The 19,758-nt window shown below is 38.3% G+C and overlaps 1 protein-coding gene and 1 non-coding gene across 12 annotated transcripts in view; one reads left to right on the top strand and one right to left on the bottom strand.

Moving 5' to 3' along the window:
- The window catches only part of SH3D19 (SH3 domain containing 19), a 193,607-nt gene that overhangs the window by 65,720 nt on the left and 108,129 nt on the right, over positions 1 to 19,758 (top strand). The gene's annotated exons all lie outside the window — the stretch shown is intronic.
- On the bottom strand, positions 12,399 to 12,467 carry LOC128593531 (small nucleolar RNA SNORD2). The gene has a single exon (XR_008382376.1). It is a non-coding gene; the product is annotated as a small nucleolar RNA SNORD2 (small nucleolar RNA).

Below are 19,758 nucleotides of genomic sequence, written 5' to 3'. Positions count from 1 at the left end.
GGCACAGTGTCTCATGCCTATAGTCCTATCACTCTAGGAGGCTAAAGCAGGTAGATCGCCTGAGCTCAGAAGTTTGAGACCAGCCAAAGCAAGAATGAGACCCTGTCTCTACTAAAAATAGAAAAATTAACCAGGTGTTGTGGTGGATGCCTATAGTTCAGCTGCTCAGAAGGCTGAGGCAAGAGGATCGCTTGAGCCCAAGAGTTTGAGGTTGTTGTGAGCTATGACACCATGGCACACTAGCCAGGGAGACAGAGTGAGGCTATGTCTCAAGAAAAAAAAAAAATTAAGAAAAAGCAGAACATTCTAAAAATCTTATAGTTTAAAAATACAGTTATCATGAATAAATAAAAAAGGCAATTTCTGATATGTCTGGAAGCAGCGTGGTTATTATGATCATATTTTAATATTTTCTTCCTTTTGCTGCCAACAGGGATGTTAGGAATCTGTGTTTATGGAAGTCTCAGTAGTGATGACAAGAAAATGAGAACAGTCATACTGTTTATATTTTTTCATAAGTACCAGATAGCTTTAATTTGCTAAAAAGAAAATTATATCACTTGTGCACAGTGATATACCACACTAATTTCTTAAAATAAATTTTTTTTCTTTTTCAGACAAAGTCTCACTTTGTCACCTTTGGTAGAGTGCCATGATGTCACAGCTCACGGCAACCTCAAACTGTTGGGCTCAAGTGATCCTCTTGCCTCAGTTTTTTATTTTTTTATTTTTTTATTTTTTAGTAGAGACAGGGTCTCACTCTTGCTTAGGCTGGTCTCAAACTCATGAGCTCAAGCGATCCACCCACCTCAGCCTCCCAGAGGGCTGGAATTACAGGCATGAGCCACTGTGCTTGCCAAAAGTAAATATATTAAAATATAATATAGTCATGTTGTATGTAATACATGCCCAAGATTTGATTCTACCATCTTATTGAATCCATACAAAATAAACATCTGCTCATATACATTAAGTTTATAGAGTTATACTATTAAAATGGAGGTGCTGGAGATGGCAGAACAGATTGACTGCAGATGGCATAAGGGGTGACGGAAATGTTCTAACGTGTTAATGGTGATGATTCCTCAACTCTGTGGCTTTACTAAAAATCATCAAATTGTGGTAGCGCCTGTAGCTCAAGCGGCTAAGGCGCCAGCCACATATACCAGAGCTGGCCAGTTTAAATCCGGCCCAGACCTGCCAAACAATGAGAACTACAACCAAAAAATACCCAGGTGTTGCGGCGGGAGCCTATAGTCCCAGGTACTTGGGAGGCTGTGGCAAGAGAATCGCTTAAGCCCAGAAGTTGGAGGTTGCTGTGAGCTGTGACGCGACAGCACTTTACCCAGGGCGACAGCTTGAGGCTCTGTCTCAAAAACAAACAAACAAAAAAAGAAAATCATCAAGTTGTACACTTCCAGCAGGTATTTTTTGGCATGTAAATTGTACCTCAATAAATCTGTTTAAATTTTTTATTTTTATTTTATTTTATTTATTTATTTTTTATTGTTGGGGATTCATTGAGGGTACAATAAGCCAGGTTACACTGATGTTTAAATTTTTTAAAAAATGAAATGGAAAATATGTTACCATAGAAAAGGTCATAGAAAATCTGAAAAATGTCATTATTGACGAAATATAGAAGATATAGAAATATAGCTCTTTCTCTAAAGAGCTACCCTCCCTCCCCTCTCCTTTAGGAGTTTACAAGGAAATTCTATAAGGAAATTCTACCAAACCTTTAATAAATAGATCATTCCAGTGCTATTTTAAACTGTTCTAGAACACAAAAAATGAAGGAAGACTTCCAAACTCCTTTTTATGAAGGGAAAATATGAAATAACATTGAAACAAGGAAAACATATTTCTCTTAAAAGAAAAACAGAGACCAATTTTACTTGTGAAAATTAAAACAAAGTGATTGAAGAAAATTTATGAGATGGAATCTAGTATGATACTTCAAAAGTAGCATACAAAACAGCAGTATTGTATAATGCTAAAGAGTTTGATCCCTGGAGCTGGACTGCTCATTTGGAGTCCCAGGACATCACTTCCTAGTTCTGTGACCTTGGGAAAGTTATTGAATTTCTTTCTTTTCTCATCAATAAATGGAACCAGTCAATAAGAGAACTTACTTCACAGGGTTCTTGTGAAGGCCAGGTGAGTGAGGCACTTCGCGGATGTTGAATATGATAATAACTGCATAGTATATAAAAAATTGCAGATTTGTCATTCCCTCTGTTGTTGATCATTTAGATTTGGTAATGTAAAGAACAGTATAGTAAGTATATTCATATGGAAATTTTTTTCATCTTTCTGTTTCCTTAGGATACCTTCTTTGAAGAAAAAGCCATAAACTTTTTAAAGGTCCACGTTTGTTTTTTGGGTTTTTTTCCAGAAAGATCATACCAGTTCCTACTGATGGTAGCTAAGAATTGCTCTATGTGCACTACTTTTTCCCAGCAGTGAACGTCATCATTGAAAGGAAATGTTAAATAATATGTTAAGCCAAAATAGAATTTAATCATTTTATATTAAATGAGTTAAATATTGAAAGGCGAGATATACAACCTTAATTCAAAATATCATCCTAAAATACGTGAAACTCAGCGAAATAGAAATATTGTCAGTAATCCTCTGTATACCTAGAGCTGGGTTTTCCTGTTCATATTAAAATTTTACATGATGTTAGGGTATCTGCCTTTTGAATCTTCGCTTTAGGTATTTAATCTTTTGGAGTTCTTTTCCTAAAAAACATAAATTGAAAAATAATCTAACAAAACAAGTGTCACCAGGGAAAAAATGTTATATTTTCAGGCTTTTTGTTGTCTCTAAGAGGGTTATGAAGTCTTATGTCTTTTCAATCGTTTTTGTTATTTTTCCTTCTTCAGTTAACTTCATTTTAATTTTTGAATTCTTTGGGAAGTAAGAGTGGATTAAGTCCCAGTGAAAGAACTGTAAACCCTCAATAGACCAACATAGATCCACCCAATATATTTGAATTTAGCTGGCTTTTCATCTAGAGCAAAGCAGGGACTTTTATGATTTTGTTACAGGGAACAAGTATGACAATTGTGGATCTATCTAGAAGCCTTAGGCACAGTTAAAGTCTGGAAGGTAGGAAGAACCCATCTCTGTCTTGGACTTACTCTCGTAGGAAGGCTTGACACTGCTAAGGGAGGAATCTCTTTTCCCATCATAGATATTGATTTGTAGAGCTTGTTAAACATCAATGTTGCCTCATTTTTCCTCTAAAAAACAAATTAACAGGGAACTGAATCTTGTTACACTATTAATCAAGACTTGACCGAATTAATATTAATATGTTAGTGATTTTTTAAAGGCTTTAAAGTCAGAAAGGTGAGTGATGATAAAGCTCCTTACCAATTCAATTATTTTTATATGTATTTGAATTCTGTACAATAGAGATTGCTCCTTGTTTTTCTGTCACTTTTGCTATGGCTATGTTTTAGAGATAGCTACACCCAGTGACACTGGGTTAACATTTCAAATATCAATAAACATGCTATATATATAGATTAATTATTTTAAATTGACAGCGCAACTAAGCGACTACCACAGTTCTTATGTGCATTTGTACTTTAGGCTCCTCCAGAATGTACATTTCACTTGACTGTACCATAAGGTCTCTGATTATAACATGATAAGGTTGGGCTCTTTAAAAATAAACCTTGGGCTGGGCATGGTGGCTCATGCCTATAATCCCAGCACTTCAGGAGTCCGAGCAAGAGGATCCCTTGAACCCAAGAGTTGAAGGTTGCGGTAAGCTATGATCCCACCACTACATTGCAGCCTGGGTGAGAGAGTGAGACCTTATCTATAAAAAAAACCCACAATATTTTAATCACCTTTTTTGCTTGTTTTCATTTTCAAGAATATGAGAATGTTTTCAAATTCTGAGGAAAAAAAAATCTATAAAAATGCTTGTGATTCTCAGATATAGAAACAATTTAGAATCAAGTAGCAGAATCTTCCTTTCTTGACTTTGTTGCTGTTGTGTTTTCCTTTGGGAACTTGAATGTTGGGCTTTTTTTCTTCAGAAATTTTTATTCATGTTCAATCACATATTTCACACCACAGCAGCAACACAGAGTTCTTTTTCTGACTTCTGCATTTCAGGACACTGGTGTGGCTTTATGGGCTGGGGTGGGAGGGGGAGGATGGCTGTTGTACGTTGCAGTTTGCTTCTCCTGTGGCTGGCTGAGGACAATGCTACCACTTGCAGTGCCTTTTTTTTTTTTTTCCCCTTTTTTAAGTTCAGATTAATGTGAGGGTACAAACGGATAGGTTAGAGTGTCTGTTTGTTCGGGAAGTCCCTGTTGAAGTTGTGTCCTGCACCTAGCAGGCATGCCATATACCCCTACCTGTGCCCATTAGGTGGAAGCACACCAGTTCCCCTCTCAGCCCCTCACCTCTCCCCACCCCCCAACTTGAATTGAATTGAGTTTTTCTCTTGTATGGGTCTGTATTTATTCTTCTGCTGGCTTCATGTAGTATTGAGTACATTGGATACTTGCTTTTTCGTTCTTGTGATACTTTACTGAAGAGAATATTCTCCAACTCTATCCAGGTTAATTCAAGAGATGTAAAGTCTCCATCTTTTTATGGCTGAATGGTATTCCATGGTGTACATATACCACAGTTTGTTAATCCATTCAGCGGTGCCTCTTGGGAAGTAGATTTGATCCTCGGTGGTTGCACTGGTAATACTGTGTGTTGAAGCAACTGGAGTTCGCTGCTCAGGAATAAGACTGTTTTCTTTACAATTAGAAATCACCAAGTGTCTGTCATCTGTAGTTCTCTTGCTGCAAATGTATGTATTTTGCCTTGTCATTCCTCCAAATGCTGTGTTACTTATTCAAAGGGCAGAGTGGTAGGATGGCAAGCCCTGAAGGCAGAGGCCAAGGCCCTTCTCTTCTCTGGGAAACTGGACACAATGGAGCTTCTCCTAGATTCACGTCTGTGGTGCTCGTCTGACTCCTTTTTGGATGTGTCATAACTGAAGGAACAGCTGGGACAGCATGGTCACTGTACCATCTCTGCTTCTGACTTGAAGAAACACTTCTCTGCACTTCATGTAGAGGACAGTGGCCAGGCTGTTGTTAAGATCACTTGCCAGGCTACCCTTAGCACGTGGAAGACTGCTGCTTGAACTGGAATCACTAGTTCGCCTTCCTCCAGTGCTGCATTGAGCCACTTGCCTGTGACTCCCTCTAGAGTCCTTGTTTAACTGGATTTAGCAACAGGAAACGTTTGAGAAGCTTTTTACATAGGAGGGGATTGTATATTTTCCTCTTACTACTCTCCCTCCCAGTTCCTTCTGGTTTGGCCCAACAAAAGAAAGTGAGCCAGTGACCAGCAATTGCAGGATCACCCCCAGGCTTCACAAATCGACCTTGCTCTGGCTGTAGTATTTCTTGCCCTGGAAGAGCTCAGGGACTGAGTACAGAGGAGTGCCACAAAATGTGTCGAGTTTATTGCCCACAGTAAATTCATTACTTAAACCAAAATCTTCTCTGGTATTAGTGACGTTGGCATCTAACAATAGATTTTCAGCTTTGAGATCTCTGAACAGTCTGTTTTGTTGGCAATATTGGACTGTGGACAGGACCTGTCTAAATTTAGCTCTTGCTGTTTCTTCCTCCACTCTTCCATGTTCAACCAAATACTTCATTTCTCCTTGAACGTTCCATGATTATGTAGACTTTCAGAGTAGACTGTCCTTTCAGTTTCAGTGAGTTCATATAACTTCACTATATTTGGATGACTTAAAAGCTTCATTATTCTTCTCTGAAGAGTCTTTGTAGACTTGATGGCATCAATTGAGTTTTGTCAATTATTTTTATTGCAACCTCTCTGCGTGCAAGAATCTGTCTTGCCAATTTTACTTTTGCAAAATCCCCTTCACCAATCATTTACAACAGTCTTTTGTTTCCAGTGAGAAGTTCTTCTTCTGCACAGGAAGTTGTAGTTCCCACACCAAGCTCCACAGTGGCTGGTGTGAGAGTTAACCTCTTGATACTCAACTCTTTGTGATGTGTGCCCAAAGTCACAAGGTCAGTATCTTCTGGGGTGACTTCTGGGTCCTTGTCTTTCTCAAACCATTTCAGTTTATTAATGGCGCACACAGTTACCAGCTGAGCCACCTCCAGGCTGCAGCCCAGATCCTAGGCCACCATGGCATCCTCCCAGTCTGAGTCAATGGGAGGGCTGGGCAGCAAGGGTACCAGCAGCACCCTCAGCAACAAGTCACTGGCCCTGTGTAGCCAACCACACCACAGCTCCGAGAAAGGGTTCATGTGGAAAGCCAAGATAGGCAGATTGCTTGAGCTCAGGACTTTGAGACCAACCTGAGCAAGAGGGAGACCCTATCACTACTAAAAAATTAGCCAGGTGTTGTGGTGGGTGCCTGTAGTTACAGCTACCTGGGAGGCTGAGGCAGGAGGATCCCTTGAACCCAGGAATTTGAGGTTCCTATAAGCTAGGGTGACACCAAGGCACACCTGGGGCAACAGAATGAGATATTTGTCTCAAAAAAAAATAAATAAATAACATGTGATATTTGGAGATATACTCCCTGTTCAGTTCTTATTCTAGCAAGGATGTGAAAATGTCTGTTTACAGTCTCCTTTTTAGCAGTCATTTTTAAACCACAGTATTCAGTCTTCTGAACTTCTATCAGAAAATGGCAGTTTTCCTCAACACTAAGAAAAAAATAAATGAGTTTTTTGAATGTCCAGCTTTTCTCGCAACCCTTGGCATGCTTTGACTTAGAAAATAGCCTTGGAAACCTATGATGCAAATAATAATACCTCGTGTTTTGTTGTTTCAGTTTCAAAATAATATAATATTAGTAATTACCATTTGTGTTATGAAGAACCTTCATACTCATGATCTTGCTTCATCTTGTGGACTGCATTGGGAACTGCATTTCTGCAAGCAGGCCACATAATATGAATGCCTAAAACAAGTGAAGAACTTCATGTTGTCGGTGACAGCCTTCCCTTGTCAGAGGAAGGGATTGCTTATTTTTACCCGCATTTTGTTTTGCGGTCCATGACATCAGCTTATTCAATTTGACTTCCACATCTTAGTAGTATTCATGGAGAGAAATAGCAAGAAACATTTTTTTTCCATTTTATAATATAAAGGCCTAAAGTTTCATTGCTATTTATTATACTTTTTATTTGACCATAAGAAAGTACTCTCAAATTAGATATTAAGTGATTTTTCTGATTAACAATTCAGACTCAGGAAGTATACCAATTCTTGATTGCAGCTTTATTTGCACTAACTTGATTAGCATCATAAAGGTTAAGGACAGATAGCCAGTGAGAAATTTTTCTTCTTTATTGTGCTGTTTGTTTCTGGGGAAATGGAAGAAAAGTGTGGGGATGTTCTCTTCCTTCTAAATCTTTTAACAGTTTGTCTGATAGAATTACTTCATGGAATTATCAGTGTGTCGGGCACCTAGAGTTATTGGGAAATTTCTTCTGCATATTCCATTTTCCACAGTTATACTATCTGTGCCATATCTGTGTTCAGCTTCTTATCTATACCTGGGAGATTTTCTTACAGCTTTTTATTGAAAGATCATTTATCTTTTTTATTTCCCATGTATCATATTTAGAGGTGTAGAATCTTACAGCCCTAGTTAAATATAACCTCTTTTAATACTGAAGCTCTCATACAAGAGGCTTTATGTCTTAGAATATTATCATTACCTTCTCAATCACGTGTCACCTAAGGGTATACAAAATCATATAAAAGCTGTCTTTCTAAATACAGTTTCTCCTTTTTATTCCATTGCAGTTTTTCCTTTTTATAAGCAAAACTTCTACTTATTAATAGAAATGTGATGTTTTTGCATTCTTTTGCTATTGTTTTAAAAGATACATCAGGAATGTGCTGCTCTTAAGCCATCTGTAGTGTGGGATTGGAATCAGGCTGAGCTGAGATTGAATCCTAGGTCTGCCCTTTGCTGGTCTTGTGACCCTACCTTCTGAGATGTTCAGTTTTCATATTTTGAAATGGAAATAATTGCAGAGCTATGAAAATTAGAATTGGTGCACATGACACATAGAATAGAAGTCAATAAACACAGCTTTGATTATTACTTTAGAGTTTGGCCAGCCCAATATATGAAATTCATATATCATTTTATTAAAGAACCAGAAATTCACTTCCAAAATATTGTTAATTAGAAATATGACTTTTAAAATTTGAATATCTCTTACCCCAAATTGGAGAATAAATTAAGTGACAGAGCTGAGATTCTATCCCTAATCAGTCTGCTTGAGAGCCCATTAATGACCACACCATACTGGCCACTTCTTGTTCATATTGAAACATTTTCCAGCTTATAGTATATTTTACAAATAAAAGTAATCATGACTAAGAAAAGTAAATTAATAAAATTTGAGTATCATACCAAATTGTATCAGTTAAAAATTTATTTAAGAGTTCCGATTCATGTAGTCTTTTTTTTTTTTTTTTTGAGATAAAGTCTCACTCTGACATCCTGGGTAGAGTGCCATAGCATCATAGCTCACAGCAACCTCAAACTCTTGGGCTCAAGCCATCCTCTATGCCTCAGCCTCCTGAGTAGCTGGGACTAAGATGCCCACCCTAATACCTGGTTAGGTTGTTTTTTTTTTTTTTTTCCTATTTTAAGTAGAGATGGGGTCTCATGCTTGCTCAAACTGGACTCAAACTCCTATCTTAAGCAATCTACCCGGAAAGCTGGGATTATAGGCATGAGCCACCACACCTGGGCAATTCATATAGTCTTATACTTCTATAAGTATTAAAATGAATATCTCAGCCAGTCACTCATTTAATCAGGGTTATTATTCTTAGCAACTTTTTTGGTAATGGCTTTATTAGATATGGTTTACATACCATTAAATTCACTTGTTTGAAGTGTGGAATTCTTCATATTCATAGAGTTGTGCAACCATCATCAGTTTTAGAACGTTTTCTTCATCTTTTTTTTTTTTTTTTTTTTTTTTTGTGGTTTTTGGCCGGGGCTGGGTTTGAACCCGCCACTTCTGGCGTATGGGACTGGCGCCCTACTCACTGAGCCACAGGCGCCGCCCAGAACGTTTTCTTCATCTTATAAAGAAATCTTGGACCCTTTAGTCCTCACCCCTCTTTCCCCCCAGCCCTAGACACCCACTGATCTGCTTTCTGTCTCTAGATATATCTATTCTAGACATTTCATATAAATGAAATTGTACATATGCTGTCTCCTATGATTGGCTTCTGTTACATAACAATGTTTTTAAGGTTCATCCATGTGTAACACGTATCAGTACTTTATTCATTTTTAGCTGAAAGATAATTGATTGTATGGCTAGATCACATTTTATCTCTCACTGGTTAATGGATTTGGGGGTTGTTTTTGCTTTTTGGGGCTGATGAATAATGTTGCTGTGAACATTTGTACACAGGATTTTGTGTAGGCAGGTGTTAATTTCTCCTGGAATACACCTAGGAGTAGAATTTCTGGACCATAAATAGTATCTCTGTTTAACCTTTTGAGAACAGCCAGACTGTTTTCAAAGCAATTGCACTATTTTACATTCCTACCAGCAGTGTACAAAGGCTCTGATTTCTCCACATCCTTGCCAACGTTTGTTATTTTCTGCCTTTTTAAATATTGGCCATCCTAATGGGTGTAAAGGAAGTCTCATTGTGGATTCTCAGACTCTTCTTAGAGTGGAACATATCAAAATTATGTCGTTCATTCTTTGGTGATACCTGGTCAATGGTAAAGATGATTGAGAAGTTAAACCTCATACAGAATCTTGTATTATGAAATACCTAGTGAATAGAATTTCTCTAGGCTTTTTCTTTTATTCTAATGATCCATATTTCATTTTCTCCAGTTTGTGATTTTTGTTTTCTAGCATTTCTTTTGGGCTAATCAGCTCCCCTCCAGCAACCCCCTCTTACAAACATTGTAGCAGAATAAAGAGATTGTAATACTCTCTGCTTTGTTTATTTATTTATTTTTATCTTGCCTTTGTCCATCCTTCTTCTTGAGGGATTTTTTTCGTAACAGAATTTTAGAGCATGTTCCTGAAATAAATCTCTTTCTGGAAATTCTCTACTGAAGTCTCAGGGTGGGTTATTTCCTGTTCACAACTTTACACCTGTCATTTCTTTTGAGCATTGATTCCTTCTATTATCTCTATTATTCAATTCTATGCTGAATTAGCATTTTAGGAAAAGTGTAAATGAGTGATGTGAACCTTCTGAATTTATTTTCCAAGGGTCTTAATTTTCATATCTTTATCTCTTTGTGATTCTGATTGAGGTTCCTTAAAATTCTGTTAACTTATTTTTAGATTAATTTTCAGCTGAGTATTTCACAGAAGTGAATTCTTTGTATAGCTTTCTCTATTTCTTTCTGATAATTGCATTGCTTCCCACCCCTCCCAAAGCAGCACATTTTCATTACATGAATATTATGTTTTTAATAATTCTACAATTCAGAAGTAGCACTTCAAAGTACTTCTTTCCAAATCAAAATTATTTGAAGTCTGGTAGTAACACACAGTCTTTCTTCCCTATGAATAATTAACATCTACCCCCCCAAAGAAACAAAAACAAAACAACACAAAGTCTTTTTAGCTCAGCTGATTTACAGTTTTCAGGAGTACAGATAGGACTCATACCAGTATATTCATCTACAGAGAACTATGTAGTACTTAGTAGTGGAAGTGATAAGACATAAAGAGATTTCTAATGTGATAAGTTCCAATAAGTGCTAAGCACTGAATATATGCGGAGTAGGGTGTTATTTCTTCTTGTGGAAGAAAATCAAACAAAGCTTCAATGTAAAGATTGCAGATGTCTCTCTCTCTGGATAGAAGTTAGTAAGATAGAGAGGAAAGACATGAGTGGGCTTGAATTTGTAACAAGTTGATGTGTCATGCAGGGAATACATTCCTTATTCTTAGGGAAGGTAGTTTGGCAATGCCCTGCCTGGTGCAGCTTTGTCTTTTCTTGATTAAAAGAAAAAGATTTTTTTCCAAGCCTGAACAAGACTGAGACCTTGTCTCTACCAAAAATAGAAAAATTAGACAGGCATTATGGTGAGCACCTGTAGTCCTTCCTAGCTACTCAGGAGGCTGAGGCAGGACGATTGCTTGAGCCCAGTAGTTTGAGGTCGCCATGAGCTAGCCTGATGCCCTGGAACTCTAAACTGGCAAGAGAGGTAGGGGAAAAAAGAGGTCTTTTTTTTTTGAATCAGTTTAGAGATTAAGCCTCCCTCACTGTGGATAAAAATCTCAGTTTGAAGACATATTCAGAAGAATCTTCATCCAAGTAGGAAAGGTTGGCAGGGCTAAGTGTTCCTACACCAGAGCAAGCTGCTTGGTATTGGGAATGTGGTCCTCCCTTTGTTTCTGGCTTCTCAAGGTAAAAGAGTCTCGATTATTGTGGTTGCTGATACGTGTTCATTTGGCAGGATCAGCTTTACAGAAGAGGTAAAATTTTATGCCACGAAATCTGTGACATAATCAGAAGTAGACCAGGTGTGGTGGCTCATACCTGTAATCCCAGCACCTCTGGGAGGCCAAGGTGGGAGAATAACTTGAGGCCAAGAGTTAAAGTTAAAGACCAGCTTGAACAACATAGTAAGATCCTCCTCTCTTAAAAAAAAAAAAGCCGGCTGGGCTCAGTGGCGTGACCAGCTGTTGGGGTAGGTGCCTATAGTTCTAGCTACTCAGGAGACTAAGGCAAGAGAATTGCTTGAATCTAAGAGTTTGAGGTTGCTGTGAACTGTGACGCCATGGCACTCAATTGAGGATGACAAAGTGAGACTCCGTTTCAAAACTAAAAATAAATTAACAAACCGGTGTGGTGGCATATGTGTCTGTAGTCTCAGTTACTGAGAAGGCTGAGGGAGGAGGATTGCTTGATCTCAGAGTTTGAGGCTGCAATGAGTTATGATGTTGCCACTGCACTCTAGCCTGGGTGACATAGTGAGACCACATCTTCCAAAAAAAAGAAAAAAAAAAAAGAAAAAGGAAGAAAAAAATCAGAGTTAAAGAAAGAGAAGACAGCAAAAAAATGGGCTTTTTGCCCTTTAAAGAAAAAAAGATATTTGTTTTTATCCTCGCGGCTAAAAAACAATATGTAGTTAGAAATGTTATCCATCTTTTGGCACCTAAAATAACAATTAAAATTTTTGTTTTCTAGTTGCTTGTAAAATAATTCCATAGTATCCTGAAATATTGTGGCAATTTCAGTAATTTTATAAGGAGGTAAAATATTTTCTATTTAGTTCCTTTCTAATATATTACTCATTCATCCTACTCAGGACATTCATTTGAGGTTTAAGTCTTTTTTTTTTTTTTTTTTTAATCAAGTGATCAGCAATGCGTATTCTCTTCATTTCAGGTCGGTCCCGAAAGGTGATTGCCATCATCTCTCTGAGGGTTAAGTCTTAACGAATGACCTGGGAGCTCAATACCTCAGGATGAACAAGGGCTGAGGAAAGACATTAGAGAGTGAAGGAATGGTGACCCCTGCTTGGCAGCTTGTTGTCTCAAAACAGCTATCTCTCTCTGCCTTTCAGTTCTCTTTCTCCCTTCTGCTTACCCTTAAGGCTTATTACTTCAGCCAGAGGCTAAAATGGGAAAAGAAAAATCAGATTTATGAATTTTCATGGTAGCTCTTGGTTCAGAAGGGCTGGGAAGGAAAGGATGGGAAGGAGAAAGAGGCTGGGCCCGTTGATAGTGGAAGCTTGGAAATTATTTATTAGTTTATTCCTTGTTCTCTTGATCAGCAATAAGGAAGAAAAAAAACCTACAGATTAAAAAATCTCTATTGAGCAAAGGGTAATTAACCATTTAGATAATTGTACCTAGAATAGTATAAGTTTTATGAGTGCTGTATATCCCTGATACTATCATCACACTTGCAGACAGTGTTATTGAGCAAATGTACTGTCCTTTATATACTTTATTCATTTACTCCTCATTCAGTTTGATGAGATGAGTACTACTATTATTCTCCTTTTTTACCCATGCGAATACTGATGCTTATAGAGGTTAAATATTTTGCTGAGGTCATTCAGGTAATAAATAAGTAGCAAAGCAAGAACTCCAGACAAGGCCTGTCTGACCTAGACTTCTGCTTTTAATGTCTACCTAGATTGTCATACTGAAATATTTATTGATTTCCCTTTGCAGGCATGACCCAGTAGGAGGTGCCCAGAGACAATAAGTAATCTATACTCTCTTCTTGGTGGAACCTGTAATTCTGAGATGCACAAAGTAACCTAAACAATGTAAAATTTAAGATAAATGATGAGATTAAAAAAAGATACAGGCTCAGCACCCATAGCTCAGTGGTTAGGGTGCTGGCCACATACACCAGGGCTGGCGGGCTCGAACCTGGCCGGGGCCTGCTAAACCATGACGATGATGACAACTACAACAAAAAATAGCCGGATGTTGTGGCAGGCACCTGTAGTCCCAGCTACTTCAGAGGCTGAGGCAAGAGAATCACTTAAGCCCAAGAGTTTGAGGTTGCTGTGAGATGTGATGCTACGGCACTCTATTGAGGGCGACATAGTGAGACTCTGTCTCAAAAAAAAAAAAAAAAAGAATCTATAATCTTAAAAGATCAGAGTTGGTGACTTGATTGGGTTGGAAGGGAGATTGATTTATCATCACGTCCCACTTCCGTTTGCACTTAGATCCTGTGCTTGGCCCGACAGCAGAAGTTCAGTTCTTGGAGAAGTGCTAGTAGCTCTGTGTCAGGTATGGAGCTGGACACAGAGATGACTAAGGTTAAGCTCTGTAGAAGGAACCTTGGTTTCCCCGGGGAAGTGGATGGTGATAATGAGATAACATTGTCCACACTTAGGTTCCAGATAGCAAGTCTGATTCTGTAAGAAAAGTTTTATCCTCAGATTAGCTTGGGAAATACTGTGTTGAACAAAGTTAAGTAAATTTTTTAAGTTATAGGATTTCAAGAGGTTATTTTAACTTAGGAAACACAGAAAGCAATCTCTGTTATTGGGTCTTATTTAAAGTAAAATTTACAACTTCTGTTTAAAATCTTCAGGAATGGCCTAATACTTTAAACTTGGGAGTTAGAAGAATAGAGATTTATGTTTAACTAAAAGATCATTTTATCCCTCCTTAAATCACAAGTTCTACTTGCTGAAAAAATATTTTATAACAAAAAGATGTATGAAAGTAATTATTAGGTTAAGAAGATCATTAGAGGCCAGGCACAGTGGCTCAGGCCTGTAATCCTAGCAGTTTGGGAGGCCAAGGTAAGAGAATTGTTTGAGGCCAGGAGTTTAAGACCAGTCTGGGCAACATAGTGAGACCCCTGTCTCTACAGATATTATTAAGAATTAGCCAGGCATGATGGTACACATCTGCAGTCCTAGCTGTTTGGGAGGTTGAGGCAGGAAGATCAAGGTCACAATGAGCTATGATCATACCTCTGCCCTCCAGCCTGGGGAGCAGAGTAGGATTCCATCTCTTAGAAGAAGAAGAAAGCCCAGATTATAAAAAACCTGATTCAATAGTTAGTTGAATGCAGCCTTCAAAATGATTCAACTGAATCTTTAGAAGAAGTAGCAATCTGTTACCAAATAGGCGGTTTCTCTTATAGGTCAAATGTACTGTGGTTTTTTTGTTTGTTTGTTTGTTTTATCCTTATGTGTAGTTTGTTTTGGTGAGGGCTATGTTGGTATATAAGAATAGACTGTGAATTGTTTTGTTTTAGGATAAAGGTGACTCTTAAATCACAATTATTATATTTTTTAAAAGTCAAAAAAATGTATGGGATTTTTTTTTTTAGGCTGTTACCCAGGCTGGAGTACAGGGGTTCAATGGTAGCTTATTGTCCTGGGCTCAAACTATCTCAGCCTCTGGAGTAGCTGGGACTTGAGCTGTGTGCCACCATGGCTGATTAATTTTTTTTTTTTTTTTTTTGTAGCAAATGGGGTCTTACTATATTGCCCAGACTGGTCTCAAACAATCCTGGTAGCTCAGCCTTCCAAAGTGCTAGGATTATAGGCATGAGCTACTATACCCAGACAGGAATTCTTAAGAAAACATAGTTTAGCAATGTTACATATATCATTAAGCCAACTACAACATGAAGGATGCAGGGCAGAAAAGGAAGTGGGAGAGCATTTGAGTATCTGCTTCAACTGTGAAGTAGAGTCGAAGGCAGAGTCCCTGCCTACATCTGACATTCTTTATAGATAAAAGGGACAGTCTCTAAAACCTTATATAGCAATGCACAATATCACATGCTAAGTGTTAAGTGAGTGGTATAGATAGTATGAAAGTTCAAATAGGGCGTTAGGCAGAATAATGCTGTTCTCCTCCCCTCCCACAGAATAGTCTACGTCTTAATCTCTGCAACCTGTGGATATGTTACCTTCCATGGCAAAGGAGAATTACGGTTGCTAATCAACTTGACATAAGAAAATTATTCTAGATTATCCTGGAAGACCAAATATAATCAATCGTAAGGGTCCTTTGAAGTAGAATAGGGAGGCAGAAAAAGAGACCAGAATCAGAAAGAGATTTTAAAATGGTACACCATAGGAGGAAGGGGCTGTGGGCCGAGGAATGCGAGTGACCTCAAGAAGCTGGAGAAGGTGAGAAAAAGGGTTCTGTCCTAGAGCCTGCAAAAGGAACGTAGTCCCGAAAATGCCTTAATGGCCTTCATGCGACCCATTTTCACTTCTAGCTTCTAGATGTGTAAGATAATAAATTTTTGCTGTTTTAAGCTAATTAAGTTCAAGGCAATTTGGTACCACAGTAATAAGAAACTAATACGAGGAAGCCAAAGAGAAAGAGGATCAGGGACAGCTGTCTGGTTCTTGAGCCAGGCATTAAAGATAGTAAGAGTAGTAGTGACAGAATTAGAGTCATAGGATTTATGTTCTAAATACTGAGCTAAGATTTTTATAACCTTTAATTCGCTTATCCTCACAGAAACGCTGTAAAGATAGTATTCTCCCCATTTAGTAGATGAGAAAACTGAGGCTCAGAGAGGTTAAGTAACTTGTGCAGTCAGCGTAGTGCAGTTTTAGCTGCTGCCACAACTACCTAATAGCTGGCCTTTTAACACCATGCTGGCCGCTGACACTTAGGGAGTGCTTGCATGTCCAGGTAAGGTCCCAAGCTTGTCACTGGCATTATCTCATTTAATCCTCTCAGATGTATGTTATGTAGTGATTTGTAATTTTTCCGTGGCCTGGATTTATCTGGCCAGTGATGTGGTTTGGTCAGAAGGGAAGAGAGTGGAGGCAGGAAACCCAGACAGGACACAGCAGTCCAGACAGTTGCTGATAAGAACCTAAAATGGGAGTAGAACAGTGAGCATGGCAAGGAGAAGACATTCCAAGGACAGTTGTGGAAACGCAAATCCCGTACTGAAAAAGCTTCTCCATTTCCAAATTCTCCCTCCCTGTGTGATTAGAGACCTGCATTTTAATGAGCTCAGGAGTTTTATAATTAGAATTAATGAAAAGTGTCAGTTTTAATAGTGCTGTCGACCTAACTTTTCCACTTACGCATATAAGCATGGGCAGCAATTATGCAAACTTCTCAATGTTTCATTTATCCCATGTAGCAGGAGCTCACAGAGATTCTCTGTAATTTCTTAGCTTTTACAACCAAGAGAGCAGGAGCTTTCTTAATTTCAACAGTGTGTTAATTAAAAAACAAAATATATATGTTTATTTAAAACCTGTCATTTAAAAGAGCTATTAAAAAGACTATCATTTTGAGAATCTCGAAAGTAAAAATCAGTTTGGAAACACACCTAAGCAAGGGTGGTCAGGTAGAATTAGAAAGTGGAGGTACATGGTATATTATTGAGTGTCAGCACTTTTGTAGAGTAAGCATTGGCTTCTCTTCAGGTAAATGTGTATATAGTTGCAGTTTTCTCTGCCTAAATATAAGAATCATTTAAAGTTTTTAGAAAAACCTTTAAAATTCTGATATCCAATATGTAAAATTCCATCTACCTACTACTTCTGTGGAATCAGTTTTGTTATTTATTTATTTATTTATTTATTTATTTTGAGACAGAGCCTCAAGCTGTCACCCTGGGTAGAGTGCTGACATCACAGCTCACAGCAACCTCCAACTCCTGGGCTGAAGCAATTCTCCTGCCTCCGCCTCCCAAGTAGCTGGGACTACAGGCGCCTGCCACAACGCCTGGCTACTTTTTGGTTGCGGCCATCATTGTTGGCCCCCGGCTGGATTCAAACCTGCCAGCTCAGGTGTATGTGGCTGGCACCTTAGCCGCTTGAGCCACAGGCGCTGAGCCAGTTTTGTTACCTTTTAAAGAGTCAACAAACTAAGATTCATGAACACTGAATATGTTATATCTTATAATGGATAGGTTCACTGTTTTATTTCTTCTGTTATAAGTAAAGAGCTAATAGATTATTGCTGCAAATATTTCTTTTCAGACCCTGTGGGACCTTAGTGAATACTGAATGGCACAAAGAATTTAAGTAGCATTGATGCATGTTTCAAAAATAACATACGGTATCTAATCTGAAGCTGGAACTTGACAGTAATGCCTAGGAGCGTGCTATAAAATTCCTTCATAGATAGTCCTCCTCCTAAAGAGAGATTTGGTACTCCAGTATGAGTTATGAGACAGATTCCTTTATACCACTTCTTACTCTATTGTGAGTATATCTGTGTATATTCATTCATGTAGACTAAGTCTTCTCCCCTAATTTCAAAGGATAATTTAAGACCTTTCATTTCTGACTTAAGTTAGTAAAGTAAGTCCCTACACAGTGGGGTTTGATTTTTCTCTCCAGTTAAGTGATCAAAGCTAAATCATCAAAGCCTGAATGTCGTATAACAGATTCCAATAAGTTCTGAGTTGGCCATTCTTCTTAGTTTTAATCAAAGCAAAAGATGACATTTGCATTTTTGTCATCTCCAGTTCAAAGTGTTTGTCATATTATTAGAATCAGAATCACCCTGAATGGTTCCACACCAGAGGGATCTGTCTGGCATTCCCCAAGAGCTGTCCCTAGCAGAACAGAGACCCATTTCTACATAAGTGGTATAGTACCTAAAGACATAAACATTGGAATCCTGTGTGTCTAGATTATTTCAAACCAAGTAATCACGAAAGGAAGTAGTCTGGAGTTCCCACAGAGCTCTTCACTCCCCGTAGCCTCCTGATCCCCTAACTGTTCTCCATTCCCCCGATGTACCACAGGTTCCTTCATCGCACCCGTCACATCTCCCCACGTTTACACACACAGCTACCAACAGCCTTTGTTCTGCATGGGGGGTATTTTTCCATTCCTCAATTAACTTTATTAACCAAAGGGCATGCATGAATGGGACCGGGAATGCCAGAGGTAGGGGTGTGTGTGTACGTGAGAGAGAGAGAGAGACATACAAAACCAACAGACTTTACATGGTTACTCAACCAGGCTTGCTCTCACCTGCACCATCATGTTCTGCATGGGTCCCGGCAATTAGTACATTATCCATAGCAAATGTGTAGCACGTGGCAAATACATTTTAGAGTTAGGGCATTTATTTGTAATAACTTTTTTTTCATAGAAATGCTGAGACTTTGGACTGATAAGTTATTCATATCATTTCTAAATATGCAAAAGTTCAGAAAGCCTTTATAAGTATATTCTCTCCTAAATATTTAAAAATTAGAAATGTTAGGCCAGGCAAGGTGGCTCATGCCTGTAATTTTAGCACTCTGGGATGCCAAGGTGGGAGGATCTCTTGAGCTCAGGAGGTTGAGACCAGACTGAGCAAGAGTTGAGACCCCATCTCTACTAAAAATAGAAAAACTAGCTGGGTGTTGTGCTGTGTGCCTATAGTTCCAGCTACTTGGGAGGCTGAGGCAGGAGGATTGCTTGAGTCTAGAACAGTGGTTCTCAACCTTCCTAATGCCGCGACCCTTTAATACAGTTCCTCATGTTGTGGTGACCCCCAACCATAAAATTACTTTTTTTTTTAAATTAAATCATAGCTGTGTACATTAATGCGATCATGGGGCACCATACACTGGTTTTATAGACCATGTGACATATTTTCATCACACTGGTTAACATAGCCTTCCTGGTGTTTTCTTAGTTATTGTGTTAAGACATTTATATTCTACATTTACTGAGTTTTACATGTATCCTTCTAAGGTGCACCGTGTAATCCCACCAATCACCCTCCCTCCTCCCTCCCATCCCTCTCCCTCTTCCCCATATTCTTAGGTTGTAACTGGGTTATAGCTTTCATATGAAAGCCATAAATTAGTTTCATGGTAGGGCTGAGTACATTGGATACTTTTTCCTCCATTCTTGAGATACTTTACTAAGAAGAATATGTTCCAGCTCCATCCATGTAAACATGAAAGAGGTAAAGTCTCCATCTTTCTTTAAGGCTGCATAATATTCCATAAAATTATTTTCATTGCTACTTCATAACTAATTTTGCTACTGTTACGAATCATAATTTAAATATGATATGCAGGATGTTTTTTCATTGATACAAAGGGGTCGTGACCCACAGGTTAAGAACTGCTGGTCTAGGAGTTTGGAGTTGCTGTGAGCTAGGCTAATGCCACAGCACTCTAGCCGGGTGACAGAGCAAAACTCCATGTAAAAAAAAAAAAGAAAAAAAAATTAGAAATGCTAAAAAACTTGAGGAGTTGAGCTAATGACTATTTGAAATAATTAAAATCCATACA

Source organism: Nycticebus coucang, chromosome 1 (genome assembly GCF_027406575.1).
Source record: "Nycticebus coucang isolate mNycCou1 chromosome 1, mNycCou1.pri, whole genome shotgun sequence".
NCBI lineage: Eukaryota > Metazoa > Chordata > Mammalia > Primates > Lorisidae > Nycticebus > Nycticebus coucang.
The sequence above is the reverse complement of the archived record's forward strand: the minus strand, read 5'-3'. Positions and strand labels throughout refer to the sequence as shown.